The following is an 18,923-nucleotide window of genomic DNA, read 5'->3' as shown; positions in this document are numbered from 1 at the left end:
AGCACTTGACAAGCTGAGTGAGGAATCGGAGAGTCTGGGTTTATGATGATCCTAGACCAAGACTAAGATCCAGTCTTTCAATGACTTCTTGGACCCGTCCATCAGAAATGAATCTGTATCTATGAGACATTCCCTTGGTCTGACATAGTGACACTGATGTCTCTGGGTTCTAGACCTTTGAGTTGGAGAAGTGCCTGGGAAGAACTCATGGAGTCACAATGTCATTGGACAGAGGTGTTTGGCGATGCTGATATTTTTGCAAGTGAACGAAGGTCCAGGTCTTTAAATGGTGCTGGTGTTGTGTCTTACTGGATGGTTGTGAGATCTGGACACTAACCAGTGACCTAAGACAATGATTGGATGTCTTTGTTATTAAGTCTCTTTGGAGGATCCTTGGGTACAGCTGGAATGACTTTTTGTCAAATGGTCAGTATAGAGGTGTATCACTCACATTGTGAGGGAGTGTCAACTTTATCATTTTGACCATGTGGGCTCTTTGTCTGTGCATGATCCAGATCATTAGTGCTTGAGTGTTGAGGAGACCATGTAGCTGGAGAAGGCTAATGGGAAGCTCACACTCCACCTGGTCAGGTGGTTGTTTTAGATATGTGAGGCTGGACTGGTTGTCTGCTTAGGTGGTTGCAATCCAGGGCACAAGGTGGTTCAGTGGTGTGGTTGACCAACACATGTTCCTTACTGCTGTCCAACAAAGTTTTGTTGTGTTTAGTCTGACTTTAAACTACAGTTCCATCCAAAATGTCTTGTCATTTCTCACTCAGGTCATGGATGGAGTTAAATTACACCTTCAGAGAGTTAAATTACAATTGTAGATAGCTGAGTCAATGTTGACATGATTGGCCCAAAGAAACAACACCAAAACTGTTATTTAACACCAAGACTATTAAATACCGGTAAAATCAACTGAAATGCTTTTAACCTTCCAGTTTTTGCTGCATATGAAAGTGGACCATGTGACACGCTTGGGTTTGCTTTGGATTCCTGGTTGAAAGGTCCCTCAATCGCCAACGAATAGCAAATTTTAACATGGTCTTTATGCAAAACAGATGAATTCGACACACGTCTGACCTAATTCTTAAAATAGATTATAATTGTGTACAAGTCTTCTTCAGGTACATCTCATGTCTGGTCATTCGTGCCATCCTCTGGTGAGAAGATTAACCTAAAATGAGTTGACCAAACTGTGAGCCGTAGCTCATTTATGCCGGCCTGATACAGTACATGTTTGTATGGAAGCATCAATGCAAAAATGTCCAGTCGTGCACAGTTATGATTTGGAAAAAGATCAGTAATTCTGCTGTGAATTTGTCATGGTCCAGGGCACGTTTCAGATGCAGCTGCTCTGACCTTCAAAGCTTTGCCTAAACCCAATGAACCAATCAGAGCCAATCTGTCAACATGCCCATTGCTGTCAACACATCAGCTTCGCTGAAACACCTACCAGTTTCTGTCAAAATGCCGCATTTTGGGCCTGCACTTAATGCGGCTGGACAAAGACACAGCTGGAGACAGGTGCAGAAGATTCTTCAGGAAACAAGGGAAGGCAAACGTCATCTTAATCACGGACAAATGACATGTTGGGGCCCTGCTTGTATCGTATAAATGTTTATATATATATATATATATATATATATATATAAAATGGAATACAGGGCAGTAGCAAGACATTTTCAAAGGGGCGGGCGGCTTTGAGACCGGACCTCCTGCTCACACATAGATTAATTACTCACCCCCTCACTCGCGCCCCACCCCTACCTTCACCCAACCACATGATCACAACCACACCTAATCTTTCAAAAGTGCACAAACAAGTCAGAAATACAAGGATTTTTTATTTCAAAATTTTATTCAACATATACCATATTTTCTGGAGGATACGTTGCACCTGTCAAAAAACAAAATGCCCCTTGAAGAGGAAAAACACATTGATAAGTCATACCCTATTTCTGTGTTATCAGCTCTTTACTTTGGGATTTTTGTGCATTGTTCTCATGTACTTTTACCTTTGAGACATTTTTTTATTCTTTGTTTTTTTTTGGCTAATTTTGTTTAATGCTTTGATTCTTGGGGAAGTTCGATCTCACGCGTTTCTGATGACGTGACGAAAAGTGATTTAATCTATTAGTTTGTGATACCGTCACGATATCCTTGTGATACCGTCAGTCAGTCTGAGACCTCTACATCCTTGCGCCGCCTCCGCCTCCTTCTTGTTGGGATGGTGATCCACAGAAAGCCAGGGTCCCTTGTTTGTGCACCGGGATGTTGGATGAACAAGAGGACTCCACTGTAGTACTCCTCTCACACGAAACTCCCATTTTAAAAAGATCGTGTCAGTTGTAGGCGGTGTTAGCTCAACAGAAAGTAGCTAAGACGATTAGGAATATAAGTAATAAACAATTTAAAAAAGCACTGAAAGTGAGAGCACAGAGCCGCTGCATCTAATCTATTTTGCTACACACATCATGTGATGACCTGGTGTGAGACTGCATTGGTTAAAAAACTTATAAAAAATGTTGGAATGTGAAACTACTGTAGCTGTATAAATGACAAGGCTAAAGCTAGCAATTTTTATAAAAGGAAGTGTGGTACCACCAATGTTTCTGGGACATGAAAAAAAAAATCAAAAAACTGGAAGGACTACTGCAGCACAGAGCGAAAAACAACACACCATAGCATATGGTTAGCTTGCAGAATAAACGTTTTAGGCACATGCTATGGCGACATGTTTCTAGCCAAATGCACATCTGGACGCTCCACTGGCTTGCTGAAGACAGTTTTCCTTCCCGGTAGAAATGGTTTGTTTTTCCCAATTTTACCAGCAAATAAAACCCTTCCAAGGATGCCGTTTTCCTCGGAGAATATTTGTAATTTTGATTTGATCCAGACCCCTGCTGTAGAACCACCTCAGTTCTTCAATTACTGAGCCCACACTCAGAGCGAGGACAAGGAGCACAGCTGCCGCACTCCAAAGATCAGAGCAGACGTGATATTATTACAGGAGACACGCACAAAGCTGTGTACGTGTAGCGGCTCCTAAATGCGAACAATTTCTAATTGTCAGGATGATGGGATTCTATTCACGGTTTTAGAGTATCCCAGAATCCTTTGCGTGCTGGGGAGGGAGGCTTGATAATGGCTCAGCTTAATGCTAACTTAAACATTGAAAATGCCATAGACATGCTAACGTGTTAGCATCAGTCCCGTTTTTAAGTTATAAAATACATAAAATACAAGTTATAAAATACATCTATCAACTGTTTCAGCAGACCATAACAGGCCAGTTTAACTTAAAAAAGGTAAATATTACTCACAGACATATGCTCTTTAGGGTTTTAGCGGGTAAAAATTAAGATAAAGAGAAATAAAACAAAGAACCAATGAAGCAGCAGATCAAAGATCGAAGCACTGCTTCATTGGTTCAAGGTTCAAAGCAAAGCTACGCTGCAGAAACAGTTGATTACAGACCCGCTGCAAGGTCTGTAATCATTGTAGAGAAATGATCATTTTCCTGACAAACACCCCCAAAACAACGGCCACCCTGAAGTACTGATAAGGGAATCGTTAATCACAAAGGCTATTGGTGTCAATGGATTGAATCATTAAGGATACCCGAAAGAACCGGTTCCTGACACACAACCCTAACAGCAACACGCTTTTTTTTTTTTTCTATAAAACTCAAATTAAAGACTCACAGTTATCTTAGTTAAACACCTAAATACATATTTTGGTTGAACTCATCTCCATAACTCTTTTTGTTTTTGTTTGGTGCCAGAAGTTGGTCGATGCCATGCAACACAGATGGGACCAGTCTTCTAAGCAGAGGACCAGTTTTCTAAGCAGAGTCGCAGCTTCTTTGTAGAGGCAGTTTTGAGAAGAAGCCCGGAGGAAGGAGTGGAGCTGAGGTTAACTGCGAGCTAACGGGGCTACACGCTAGTTAGCCAAGTCAAGTGTCCAAAGTTAATACCGGCTGGGAAAAGTGACTGAAGCGGCACTAACAGCCATAAAAACCCCGGCAGAGACAGGACTGAGCAGGATGCCAAACCTGTGAGGAAATACAAGAGGAATTGTCTTGAAGTAAGGTTGGAGTTATTAACAAGATGCCGTCCAAATTGAAACTACGGAGACTTGAACAGAGTCACTTGACTCTCTGCTGAGGATGTGTCTGCTGTCAAAACGCAGCAGACACAGCTCTTGGAACTTTTGGAGGAGGTTAAACAGCTGCGCCTCCAGAATGAGGAGAAAAACCGGCGCATCACAGAGCTGGAGCAGCGAGTGGAGGAATGGAGCACATTCTCGTATGAACGATGTGGTCATCTCAGGAATCCAAAGGCTAACTCGGGTTCGGTTGTTTGGTGTGGTGAGGAGCCCAGTGAGCAGGAGACGCTCTCTGTGGAGCAACAGGTGGCAATCCTACCTCCAGAGTAGAGGGATAGAGTTGGACCTGGAGCTACATTGAGGCGTGTCACACTCTGAGACAAACCGGAGAGAGGCCAAACGTCATCGTAAGATTTGCAACAGAAGAAACAAAAGGGCACTCTTGAAGCAAAGATTCAAACTAAAAGGACCAAATGTATCATGAATGATCACTAACCAAAAGAATGCCGATATAGCCAAGGAAAGCAAGAAACCTAAAGAAACAGCAAAGAATTCAGCAAACGTGGGTAACAAATTGTAGGATTCTCATCAAACTGAATGGCTACACAGAAGAAGCAAAAGTTATGGTGGTGAGAAATATAGAAGAGCTTGACAAATATAACTGAAAGATAAAGGTAACAATGTGAGACTCTATACACCACCATGAACATTACAACAAACATATTCACACCAACGAACAACAAGATACAGATTTGTTACAGAGATCTTACAATTTAAACAAAGGAACTGGAACCATTTAAATATACTGAGCACAACACACAAGATCAGGAAAATGAAACTGACCCGGTCAACAACCTTCTTGTTTCAATAAATATGAACTGTGATTACTATACATAAGACCAGTATACAAATGTTACGACTTCGGACGACAAATTGTCAATCATACATTTCAACAGCCGAAGTTTGTACACTAATTTAACTCTAATAAAGGAATATTTGCAACAGTTTATATCACCCATTTAGTATTATTGCCATATCAGAATCCTGGTTACAAAAGGAAAAAGGTATTGATTTTGATTTAGAAGATTATGAGTTGCATTATGTAAACAGGAAATACAAAACAGGAGGTGGTGTTGCATTATATATTCATAAAACAATTCAGTTTACGGTTGTAGAAAGTATGTCAGTAACAATAGATGGAGTAATGGAATGTCTGACAGTCGAAATAGACAACAAAGAGGAAAAATATTATGTAAGTTGTGTATATCGGTCACCTGGTTCAAGTATTGACATTTTTAATGAACAAATGGAAAAAATGTTCTCGGAAATAAGTACTAAAATATATTTGTCTGTGGGGATTTAATTATAGATCTTTTGAATCCTGAAAAACTGAAATCAATAGATGCTTTTTTCTGACACAATGTATAGTATGTCCCTTATCCAGCAATTACAAAACCAAGTAGAATAACATCTCACAGTGCCACAATAATCGATAATATCTTTACGAATATTATTGAAATCAAGTTATAAGTGGCCTGTTCATATGTGATATCACTGATCACTTACCTGTTTTTATTGTTTATGACTGTGACCTTAAAAAAACTAATCATGACAGAGAAGTAGTCAATAAACGAATAAGAACAGAAGAAACACAATAAATGCCTTCAACAGCAGTTTAAGTATACAAGACTGGAGTACAGTCTACAGTGAGTCAGATGTAGATGGTGCATATAGCAATTTTATAGATATTTTCTGCACGTTGTATAAAAAAATTGTCCCCCTTAAAGATACTATAAAATAAAAGATACAATAAATGTCCTTGCTAACTAAAGGAATATAAAAGCCTGCAAAAAAAAACAGCCTTTATAAAAAATTATTAATTCAAAAACAAAAGAAGCTGAAATAAGATATAAAGTATATAAAAACAAATTAACAGAAGTCATCCGAATAAGTAAAAAGTTGTACTATGATGAAATTCTACAAAAAATAAAAACAACCATCAAAGAAACTTGGAAACATTTGAACAACCTAATTTAACCAGGATCTTCCAATACAAGATATCCAGATATTTTATTGATAAAAATGTTCATGATTACAACATGAATAATATAGTGAATGGTTTTAATAAATTTTTTGTACATGTATGGCCCTGATTTGGCAGCTGAAATCCAAATCCAGGAATTCAGCAGTCTAATGAAACTATAAAAGAAACATAAATTCAATTTTTCTTTCAGCAAACAAATGAACAGGAAATAAAAGACATTGTTAATAAATGCAGAAACAAACTGTCTACAGACTAGTCACGATATAGACATGGTATTAGTCAAAAAAGTCATCAACAAACATTTCAAACCTCTGACCTATATCTGTAATTTGTCATTCCAAACTGGATGTGTTCCGGAAAAAAATGAAAATTGCAAAAGTTATACCACTGTACAAAATGACAACAAACATATTTTTACCAATTATAGACCAATTTCTTTACTCCCACAGTTTTTCAAAAATCCTAGAAAAATTGTTTGACTCTCGTTTGGAAAAATTCATAGAAAAATATCAGTTAATAAACGAAGGTCAATATGGTTTAGAAAGAAAAGAACCACTTCACTGGCTGTTATTGAGGCAATAGAAGAAATTACTAATGCATTGGACAGAAAAAGATATGCTTTTGGAATATTCATTGATCTTAAAAAAGCATTTGATACAATTAACCATTCTAATTTTAATCAACAAATTAGAGAATTATGGTATCAGAGGAGTTGCAGGAAATTGGATAAAAAGTTATCTTACAGATAGGGTCCAATACGTGGAAATGGGAAATTACAAATCTGAATGTCTTGGCATTGCTTGTGGTGTCCCCCAGGGGGCAGTGTTGGGTCCCAAATTGTTTAATATGTATATTAATGACATTTTTAATGCATCTAGATCATTGAAACTAATATTATTCGCTGATGATACAAATATATTTACAGTAGTGATAATTACAATGAACTTATAAATACTGTAAATGACGAACTAAGTAAATAAAAAATGGATGGACAGTAACCAAATTATCATTAAATTTAAATAAAACAAAAGCAATGATATTTGGTAATTATAAGGTTAAATCTAAATTACAAATATGTATAGACAGTGTCCAAATTGAAAACTCAGCTGAAAACAAATTTTTAGGAGTAATAATAGACAGTAAATTAACATGGAAAGCCCACATCAGACACATAAAATGAAATTTCAAAAAGCCTCTCTATTATGAATAAGGTAAAGCAATTTCTTGATCATAATGCACTCCGTACATTATACTGTTCTTTAGTTCTCCCATACTTAACATATTGTGTTGAAGTGGGGGTAACAACTATCAATGTTCAACACAACCACTATTATACTACAAAAACGAGCAATAAGGATCATACATAAAGTTGGATTTTAGAACATAGCAATAATCTTTTTATGCAATCAAAATTGCTTAAATTTCATGATCTTGTAAAATATTCTACATTACAGATTTTATTTAAGGTATTAACAACTCACTGCCAAGTAACATTCTAAAGTTCTTCTCAGTTAAAGAGTGTGTTCATATCTTAGAGGTTTTGCCAAATTCACATTATTAAAGTTAGAACCACTCAGAAAATTTTTTTGTGTGTCTGTCTGTGGAGCAAAGTTATGGAATGGTTTGGACGTCAGACTCAAGCAATGCCAAAGCATTCATGAATTCAAGGTCACATTATAAACAGAGGGTCTGGGATCGGTATAGAATGATTGAGACTTAACAATAAAAGCCATTTTACATTCATGGCTCATGACTCTGTATCACAATTGTTGGTTTGTGCATTATATGTTTCTTTCTTTCATATGTTTGGTTCTTCATTCATAATGGTATTGTTGTCTCTTATCATTGGTTGGTATGTTTTTATATGTTTGCTTTCTACCGTAATGGTATTGTGTTTTCTTACCATTGTTGGTATGAGCATCATATGTTTGTTTTCTTGCCGTAATGGTATCGTTGATTTTCTTACCATTGTTGTTATGTGCTTGTCGCTTGTTTATTATATTGGTATGTTTCTTGCTGCTGTGGTACTATTGTGGGAATTTACACGTATTTTCAATGTATTATTTTCTTAATTTTCTATCTAATTGACGGGAAGCAGCTATTGCCACTTTATGTTAAATTTGAATAAGGGGTGGGATTAAATACGTTTCTTCCTCCCACTCCTTTTTGAGCAGATTCAATGTCCTGAGTTAATAGTAAATTCAGTTTTTTTGTTTTTTTATGTTATTGTTAAATTGTTTTTCTGTTTTTTTTTTTTTTCTGTTTTCTGTATTTCTTATCCTCTGCTCAAATAAAATAGATGATGATGATGATGATGATGATGATGATGATAACGACGCAATGTTGCAAACAAATTGCCACAAACGCTTGTTTACACTGACAACAAAATCTTGGCCTCCCCAGAGAGAACATGATTACATGCGAGCTTTGACACCGTAAAGGTGTCAATGAGAGACGTATTGCACCACTGATAACCGACATCATCACGACTTCTTGAGTACAGATTAGATGTACTCTTTGACTTGCCCAATAATCTATAGTATAATAGTCACTTTGTTGGTGTATAGTGAGTCCTCAGTTACTGTACACGACCTCCACTGATCGCCACTGGCCCATCATTTGGAAGAAGTACAAGGCGTGATTGAGAAGTTTTGAGCCTGACCTAGTAAAAGTAGGGCGTGGTTCTCCATCTTTTGCATTTGGAGAAACCAAGATTTCTCTAGAATATGTGACGTTTTGACTCACTGAAGGCAAAGTTGAGAAATGTTGGTTTCTAAGAATACAATAAAATGGTGAACTGCGCTGGAATTTATCCGGGTTTTCAGTTGCCCGTCGTATGTCTTATCATAGTGTAAAGTGGATCTACAACTTCCATTGGACGGGACGCCAGTCCAACACATGTATAAGCAATAAGCAAATTCCCAGGCTGCTGTTCCGGCAGCACAAAGGCCGCTCCCTCCACATAAATAGAATTTATAACAACAAAAAAAAAGATCATCATAAATGGTGGCTATATTTCAAATGTTTAACAGTTCACTTTGTGTTTATTTATTATAAACAACAAACGATAATACATTATAATTAACAGAATATACCTGTCAGTAAGCAGTAGCAAGATCAGGTCCAGCAGCACTACGTTTTAACAGGTTTTGTAGTTCACTCCAGGATGTTGGGGCACTAACATGGAATGATAATGTTCCCAGTTCTGTCCCTTTAATGTGACCCATTTGAAAATCAATCAATTTTATCAGGTTTAATCAAATCCAATACAAGTGAAACAATTCCAGAGTTCTGGGGTTGATACACCAGTAGATGTTTAGGTGTTCATGTCCCAGGGGCCCGATATCTTTACTGTCCTTACACGGTCGTAAATCTGTGATGTCATATTAGAACCTGACATCTGAAATCTAACCGCCGCCCCTGCTGGAGGAATTCAGGTTAAAAAAAAAGCCACTGGCAGAAAAGTCGTGTGAGTATTCAGCACGACTTCAGGCATGAGACCTTGTGTTCATGATGGCAAGAAAAAATACACAGTATGTATAATTGTGGAGGTTTACTTTCCGCAAACACTGAATAACGTAAGGAACAAACATCATGATGCACATCAGTGTGTGAGTGTGTTTGTGTGAATGGGTGAATGTGAGGCATAATTGTAAAGCGCTTTGAGCGTCTGATGCAGATGAAAAAGTGCGATATAATGCAGTTCATTTACATGCAAAATATATTACTTATTCTACCAACACGTCTACTTGAGAAATACAGGAACAGAGGAACAATGCGGTGCAGTGACTGGCTCTCTTGGGTCCAGTTCCATAATAAATGAGGAGTTCCTCTCTGTGTGGAGTTTGTATGTTCTCCCCGTGTCTGTGTGGGTTTGTCCCACTCTTTAAAAAGACAGATTAAGATCCTGCTTCTCATAGCAGTGACTGTAGACCTGGTCTAGGTGACTATCTGCTGGACTGTGGTTACCCAATGATCCTAGAGGTCTAACTACAATGTATAATCAGTGTGGATTAAATGGAGAGAACAGATTTTATTGTATTTAGGAGATTTATGTTGATGAGTGTCGAGCAGGTCCTTTGTTTTCATAAAGAGTGGAACTACAAATATGTAGGCTTGAGATTGATTCCTGGTCAAGCTACCTGCTCATGTCCTTGGTAAAAACTCTTCATCTGCATTGTCCCAGTCCACCGTGTTGTACATGGGTACTGGCCTTGACTGGGGAATTAACCTGTGATGGACTGGCATCTCGTGCAGGGAGAGTCAGAGACTCTTGTCCACTTCACTCTACAGAATCCAGGTATGATCATCGGCACCAGTGGTCCTCTGTGCCTGTATACTAGACTTACCTCTTCTATTTCTTAACCGAATACAGAATTTGGGTTCAGCACCAGATTTTTCAAAGATTAATTTTCAAAACAAACCTCCCAGGCAGGCCTGCAGCCCATCCTTACCTCCTGATATTTGCCCTTGTATCTTCTGCAGCTGGGTGATACATGGGCATCCATGTGGCCTCTCCTATTCTTTGGAGTCCTCAGAAATAAAGCATATAGAACACGTGCAGGAAAACAAGCATCATGACTACAACGTCACATGTTAATGTTCCCTCATAATGAAAGTAGTACTCAAAGTAACTGCTCACTTTTCACCAAGTTACACCAGCCATACCAAGAGAGGGTCCAGAGAGACCTCGCACCACGCTCCTCCACTTGACTTCTTAGCTTAATGGGCTGCCTCAAAGTGTTATAACTACGAGGTAGTGCCAAAGTCCAGAAGCCTCATGTACAAAGTTTGCTCAGCACAAAAACCTGGTGTACGTCCGTCTCCACGCCAACATTCAGATGTATCAAAAGTGAAATGACACAAGAATCCTGACTGGTGTACACACATTTCAACAGCTATTGTTCCTCTGTGGACACGTAGAGGTGATGCTGGGAGACATTAAAAGTGTGAAAACATGAAGTCATCAGAGTGATGTGCACATCAGAGACACACTAATGAACATTTAACACACCCATGTGTTTGCAATTATGTGGATGGATATAATAAGCACGCGCAAAGTGATGTGTAAAATGGTGCTATAACAATGGTTTGCGTTAGCGTCAGAGGAATTGCAAATGGTGCAATCTGACATGAGTGAATTCAGGGAATGTGAGGATTTACTTGCAAATGGCAATAATTGGCTCATAAACACAATACCGTGAGGAGCCAGGGGTTGTCTGTGCCCACCGAGGTGCTGACCGTGCTGGGCTCCTGGAAACAGGGACATTCCAGCGTGAGCTGGCGATCAGTCAGGAGTGTGCCAGTCAACCTTGAGCTGAGCTGAGCCCACTGAGTGGAACACAATCATCCAAATGTCATCCAGGTACATCACATTCCAACATTAAAGTAACATTTGCGGAAAGAACTGGTTTCCATGTGATCAGAGCTATTGACTGCACATGTTCACATTGCATGTGATGCGCAAATGCGCATCAGGCTGGTTGGTGTCTGGCACAGTGCACGATGGCTGCTGCTTTCTGTGTAAATAGTGTGTTCAAGGATTCAATTCAAAGGATTCAAAGGATTCAAAAGAATTTTATTGTCATATGCACAGAAGAACATGTTCCCTGCACAATGAAATGTGTCTACTGCATTAACCCATCCTAACTGCCAGTAGGAGCAGAAGTCGCCATTAGGCGCCCGGGGACCAGCTCCAGATGTACATCCCTGCCTTGGTCAACAGCAGGGCTGAGCAAACCAAGACCGACCCATAACAAACGACACACACATAACACACAACACACATAGGCCGGCCCGGGTACCTAAACATATATTGAAAAGCAAAACAGGACGGAAAAGGAGAAAAAAAAAACCCTCATAGCCGCTGCGTTACACAGCAGCAATGAGGAAAAAAATCCCCATCAGCACAGAAAAAACAATAATCACACAGACAAAACAAGGACGCAGGACGACAACTGAGATTTGAAGGTCCAGTTTATCAGAACACTCTGGAGGCAGCCTATTTGGCGACGTCAATGGCCTTGTCCGACAATCCTGGAGGGGGAGGGGGCTCAGCCCCTGAGCAGTCCACTGTCCACAGTCAACGTCAGAGCTGGAAAAGCTGGGGGGAGGGGGGATGACCAGGGAGCGAGGCTTAAGTGTTGATCTTCTGAGGAGGTTTTTTTATCACAGCGACCTTGAAGTGCAGCTGTGTTGGGGAGGCCAAATGAATAACCAGATTAGCAGACGCCTGAAAGATTCCACAGTTCTGAGAACAGAGTGGCTCTCAATGCATCTGAATGTAGAATGTGGTCTTCACAGACGGTCAAAGCGGGTTTCCAGAGCTGCAATCCTACCCGAGATGTTTTCCAGCATGCGGGTAACACACGCCGACTGTGCAGCCACTGCCTTCCCAATCGAATCAATCATGTAGGGCAGCCTGGAAGGCCCAATCAAAGCTGCTTCCACTTTGTTGATTTTTCGGTAGACCAGCACCATGCCCGCTCCACACAGCAGAAAGACGGTCACCACCAAGCCGAATATATACACATCTTCAACGTCTCCACAGAAAGCATGTAAAGGCACATGACCTGCCATCTCCTCCACGAGTCCATCACGTAACCCATCACATGCGTCCTGGCAGGACAGGTCGGGTCCTCCTCCCCCGAATGTCTTGTAGAAAAATTAGTGTCAATTGCGTTCAGAGACCATTTTAACAGATCCATTTTTGTCGTTTTCCAGAAGAGCAAAGCTGCAGCCTCACAGACAACATGCCACAGAAGCAGGAAAGATAAGGAGGGAGGGAGAAGAGAAAAGTGCGTCCGTCTCGGCCGAGTGCAAGCTGGAAAAAAAAAAAAATGTAATTTTTTTTTCATGTAATTGATCCAAACGTAAACCAGCGCGGCCACATTTTGGCATGTGCGCAATCAAATATGTTTTTTTTATTGTTGTTATTATTATTGTCTCTTTTTTTGCTTGATGGTGAGAACTGCAGAGCTTCTGTGTTCAGTATTTGTCAATAAAGGCGTGTGTAAGTTGTGATGTTACACGGTCAGTGGCGGTGCACCTCATCTGTTTAAACTCACAGCTGTCAGCCTCACACACACACGCTCCGTAGCTTCCACAAACATTTTTCTCGTTTCATGATTAATCCGTTTAACAGCGTACCAAATAAACTATTCCTGCATGTCTCCACGCCATTTCCAGTCATCCGTAGTATAATTTCCTTCCTATGTTCATGTTGTCGTGGGGAATCCCTGCTCAAAGGGCCTATTTACATGAAATTGCATATTTAAATGGGTGTGGCCAGGGGCCACATTCAGTGGGATGTACAAACGGAACATGCGTGGATTCATGCCTACACACACTTTGATACATCTGAATATTTTTGTGAGTATTTTTGTGGACAAATAGCATTCCAATTTAGTCTGGTTTTTGTTTTTGTTTTTGCAATGTGTCACATAGTTTTCTTTTTGTTTTCTTATAATTTTGTTTAGTCTAACAGGGTTTGTATTTGTGTACAGAGTCCCAGAACCAGCTGGCTGAGGGGGCATCTCTCTACAGTCTCTCTGTGGATCAGGGCTTTGTTATGGAGCGTACTGGGGTCACTACTTTTAAGTTGGTCATAAAATTTAATTGCTCTCTTTTGAACTTTAATAATTAGTGGGTATCATCCTAATTCTGCTCTGCATGCGTTGTTCTGTGTTGTCCGTTGGACACGGACGATGGATGCAGAATTCTGCATGCAGAGTCTCAATTTGGTGTTTGTCCCATTTTGTAAAGTCTTGGTTGGCGAGCGGATCCCAGACCTCACAAACATGAAGAGAAATGGGTTCCATGACAGAGTCCAATATTTGGAGGCAGATTTGAATTGGGATATCGACTTGATGTCATAAAAACCCTTCTTGCCTCATCTTTCACGTCATTTACAGCTTTGTTGAAGTTGCCTGTGGTGCTGATGTTTATTCCGAGGTAGGTGTAGATTTGTTTAGTGTTCTAGGACCATCTGATCTAGGAAGGAATTATATTTGTGTGACTGGAGGCTAGGTCCTTTTTGGAATGTCATCCTTTTGTCTTGGTTAGATTCACTGTTGAGGCCCAGGTTTGGGGAGAAACTGTGACTACGTTTACATGCAGCCAATAACCCTTTCATAACCCTTTCATAACCGGAATATTAGCAATAACCCAGTTGTGATGGCCATGTAAACACCCGCAAAAACCTGAATATACTCATATTCCGTTTTTTTAAAAACCCGAATATGACCCCTGGGTTACTCCTTTTCTAACCCGAATATCAGGTCATATAAACGCACATTGGAATTTCCCCATAGAAAGGAACATTATTTTGTGTTCTGCGCATGTCCTATCCGCAAGGAATCTTGGTCTTTTGAGTACGGCAACTACTTGTATGCAGCGTTCGCAACTCACCGGACACCACAGAAGCAGATGTAAACAGCATATTGTGTTCTGCGTCCTTATCAGGCGGGCCGGTCGCGGCACCGGCCGGCATCACCACGATTGCTCTCACTGCCTCCGATGTGCTTACTGAGTCTGCGGGCTCGGTAAACGCCGCAGCGGGCCACTCACACCACCCCCCCCACTGTGCGGAGCTGTGCCAACTCTGGTAACAGGTCCAGAGACTACGCTCGCTGTTTTGATGCGGAGCGCTCTGCTAGATTCTTTCTTGGCGGAAAAATCCACAGTGCTGCAGGGATTCGGTGCACCGCAGCCGCAGAGCTCCATGGCCATGACTTGGATTCTTTACGGGTCCCGCATCCGTACCACCGGAGGTAGTGAGTAAAGGGGAGCACAGCGGCATTTGTGTTCTGCGTTGTCTGTTTATAATCTTCTCACCCAGAAGAAAAAAAGAGAGTGTTTACACAGGAGAGAAAAGTGAGAACATGTTAATGCCTGTTTGAGAAAAGTGTATAAAGTGTGTAGTGATGGGTTTTACAGCCTTAAAACATCTATAATAATTGTAAAAAAAAATAACACTGACTACTTCACAGATTTCGCCTATTGTGGGTTATTTTAGAACATAATTCCCGCGATAAACGAGGGGACCACTGTACTTCATTAGTATCGTGAAAGACATGAATATAATGTCTGTTATTGACAGTATAAAGTACGGGGATAGCGACATTCACAAGAAGGTGGCCGAAAAGTTACGCGAAGCATGATTTGCACGAATGCCAGACTAAATCAAGCGCTGGTGGAAGACGTACGTCGCTGTTTAGATGGGGATATTCCAAATGATGACCCGTTTACATGTAACGGGTCATCATTGTAAACGGGTTATTCCGAATGATTCAGAAACCAGAATATTGACCTTAACCTGAATATTAACGGCATGTAAACATATAGAAGGTCAAGTTGTTGTTGGTTGGAGACAGCAACACCAGGTCATCTGCCAAAAACAGGCATTTGATTTCTGTGTCCTATGTTTCTCTCTCTTTCTCTCTATCTGTTTCCCTCCGCCCCCCCCCCAGGTAATTTCTGAGATGGTTTGTGGTGAATTGACACTTGAACCCTGATTCCGTGGTGTTCCGTAATACACCTTCAGTGGTCACTAATTTGGAAGCAGACTTTTCCTGTGGGCTTATTTCTGCTTTAGTTGCTAAATATGAATTCGTGTTTCACTGACTTACCTCGTGTTCCGACAACGGAGGCTGTAAATTCTCAGGCAGGTCCCACGGGGGTCAAGGTTTAGACAAACCAGTCCTGAAAGCAGCGGCCGTTACTGCGGGTGATGTTGATCCCTTCTATTGTGGTGTCAAACCAAATGTAAACTAATGTGTCAACCTAAATGTGCACAGCTCAGTATTCTGCATGTCTGAGGGCCTCAAGGGCAGAAACTCATCTACTGTACCGCATTCAGCAAAAACACAACCCCAGCCAGGTGCTGGCCTGGAAACAAGGACGCACTGTGGAAACAATCATGTACCATCAGAATGTGCACGTTTACTGTAACTGTGTGAGAATATACATCCTGAGACATCTGAGGACAGAAAGATTAAAACGTGTCCGTCTCTGGGCCCTGTGATTCAACAACAGTCCCAAATCCAGATGAGAAAATGGAGCCAATGTCCTTCCATCAGGACATTAAAGGTCACGACCACCTTTTTCTTTGACATTAATCAAGCCCCCGAGTGCTTGCGGCCGTTTATCATGACTGCTTTGTGCAGAATCCTGTTTGAAAAATTAGCAGAATGAGAGTGAAGACAGAAAATCATGCATGGCTTCATCTCTGATGAGGCCAAATATGAAGTGACTGTAGGATCAGCACCTACACATCTGAGCCCCTGGTCATCTGTCAAAAAAGGCTGGATTGTCCTCTTTGCGTCAAGGAAGAGTTTTTGCCCAAGTGGACGAATTTACGGTGCGTCCAGAAAGTATTCACAACGTATCACTTTTTCCACATTTTATGTTACAGCCTTATTCCAAATTTGAGTAAACTCATTTTTGCCATCAAATTCTACTGACAACACTCCATAATGACAACATGAAAAAAGTTTTTTTTTTTTTAATTTTGCAATGTATTAAAAATTAAATAAAACAACAATTAAGAAATCACGCGTACAAAGGTTTCACACCCTTTGCTCAATACTTTGTTGTTGCACCTTTGGCAGCAATTACAGCCTCAAGTCTTCTTGATATGATGCCACAAGCTTGGTGCACCTATCTTTGGGCAGTTTGGTCCATTCCGCTTTGCAGCACCTCTCAAGCTCCATCAGGTTGGATGGGGAGCGTCGGCGCACAGCCATTTTCAGATCTTTCCAGAGATGATCCATTGGATTCATGTCTGGAGTCTGGCTGGGCCACTCAAGGACATTCACAGAGTTGTCCTGAAGCCACTCCTTTGATATGTTGGCTGTGTGCTTTAGGGTCATTGTCCTACTGAAACAAGAACCATCGCACCAACTTGAGGTCAAGTGCGCTGTGGGAGCAGGTTTCATCCAGGATGTCTCTGTACGTCCATCCAGAAAACACTTCACTTTTTACACATTTTGTTATGTTACAGCTTTATTTGTATGAATTTATAAAAAAAAAAGAAAGAAAAGAAACCACATGTACATAACTATTCACAGCCTTTGCCATGAAGCTCACAATTGAGCTCAGGTGCCTCCTGTTTCCACTGATCACCCTTGAGATGTTTCTACAGCTTCAATGGAGTCCACCTGGGATAAATTCAGCTGATTGGACATGATCTGGGAGGACACACACCTGTCTACATATAAGGTCCCACAATTGACAGTCAGAGCACAAACCAAGCATGAAGTCAAAGGAATTACCTGTAGACCTCTGAGACAGGATTGTCTCGAGGCACAAATCTGAGGAAGTGTACAGAAACATTTCTTTTGCTTTGAAGGTCCCAGTGAGCACAGTGACCGCCATCATCTGTAAATGCAACAGGTTCAGATCCACCAGGACTCTTCCTAGAGCAGGACGCCCGTCAAAAATGATCGATCGGGGGAGAAGGACCTTACTCTTTGAGGTGACCAAGAACCCGATGGTCACTCTGTCAGAACTCCAGCATTCCTCTGTGGAGAGAGGAGAACCTTCCAGAAGGACAACCATCTCTGCAGCAATCCACCAATCAGGCCTGTATGGTAGAGTGGCCAGACGGAAGCCACTCCTTAGTAAAAGGCACATGCAGCCCACCTGGGGTTTGACAAAAGGCACCTGAAGGACTCTCAGGACCATGAGAACACAAAATTCTCTGGTCTGATGAGACAAAAATTAAACTCTTTGGCGTCATGTTTGGAGGAAACCGAGCACCATCCCTACAGTGAAGCATGGTGGTGGCAGCATCACACTGTGGGGACGTTTTTCAGCAGCAGGAACTGGGAGACTAGTCAGGATAGGAGGGAAAGACAAATGCAGCAATGCACTTGAAGAACTGTAGACTCTTCATCAGACCTTCATGGTAAAGAAAGAGCAGAGCCAGAAGCCAAAACTCTCAAATATGCTCTGATCCTCACCTATGGTCACAAACTTCAGATAACAACTGAAAGAACAAGGTGACGGGTACAAGCTGCAGAGATGAGATTCCTCAATCAGGTCTCTGGGCTTAAACACCTGGACAGGAGAAGAAGCTTGACTATCTGGTAAAGGAGCCAGCTGAGATGGTTCAGGCATCTGGTCAGGATGCCCGCTGGTCGTCTCCTTAGGCAGGTCTTCCAGACACGTCCAACTGGGAGGAGGCCCCGGGAGCTGGCTTGGGAACAACTCAGGATCCCCCAAGAAGGGTTAGAGGACTTGGCGGAGGATAGGGAAGTGTGGAGCTGCTTGGTATCCAGCCACTGTGACTTAGAGCCAGATAAGCAAGAAAATGAATGAATAAATGAATCATGGGTCATAATTAGAACATGTCAATAACCATCTCTACTCATGTTGTTCCTTTCCAGTAATTTGGTGGAAACTGTTTTTCTGTCCTACAACACTGATGTCCAAGGTTGTAAAAAGAAAAAACTTCACTTGCCATCTTAAGGATGCTTATATATATATTATATATATATATATATATAATATATATAGTATTATATATATATATATATATATATAGATATATATATATATAGATATATATATAAACATAATTCCCTGGAATAATGTGTGGTTATGTGGTTATTTTCATGAAATTGATCAAAATGAGGACGATTTTTGTCTTCTGCGTCTTGTCTGACAGAGGTTAAAAAACTTGGGCCATGACAAAACAGTGCTTATTTGTGCAAATGTGGACGGCCCTGAGGGACGCCTTATGCACATGCATTTCATTGATTTC

General features: G+C 40.9%; 1 long non-coding RNA gene across 1 annotated transcript; it reads right to left on the bottom strand.

Annotated features, from left to right (window-relative positions):
• Positions 1-499: 499 nt before the first annotated feature.
• Positions 500-4,203, bottom strand: LOC117516491. Its single transcript, XR_004562428.1, has 3 exons — positions 4,194-4,203; positions 4,158-4,163; positions 500-583 (listed from the first exon to the last, which is right to left on the bottom strand). It is a non-coding gene; the product is annotated as an uncharacterized LOC117516491 (long non-coding RNA).
• Between the last annotated feature and the right edge of the window lie 14,720 nt (positions 4,204-18,923).

This window comes from Thalassophryne amazonica, chromosome 9, assembly GCF_902500255.1.
Source record: "Thalassophryne amazonica chromosome 9, fThaAma1.1, whole genome shotgun sequence".
Lineage (NCBI taxonomy): Eukaryota > Metazoa > Chordata > Actinopteri > Batrachoidiformes > Batrachoididae > Thalassophryne > Thalassophryne amazonica.
The sequence above is the reverse complement of the archived record's forward strand: the minus strand, read 5'-3'. Positions and strand labels throughout refer to the sequence as shown.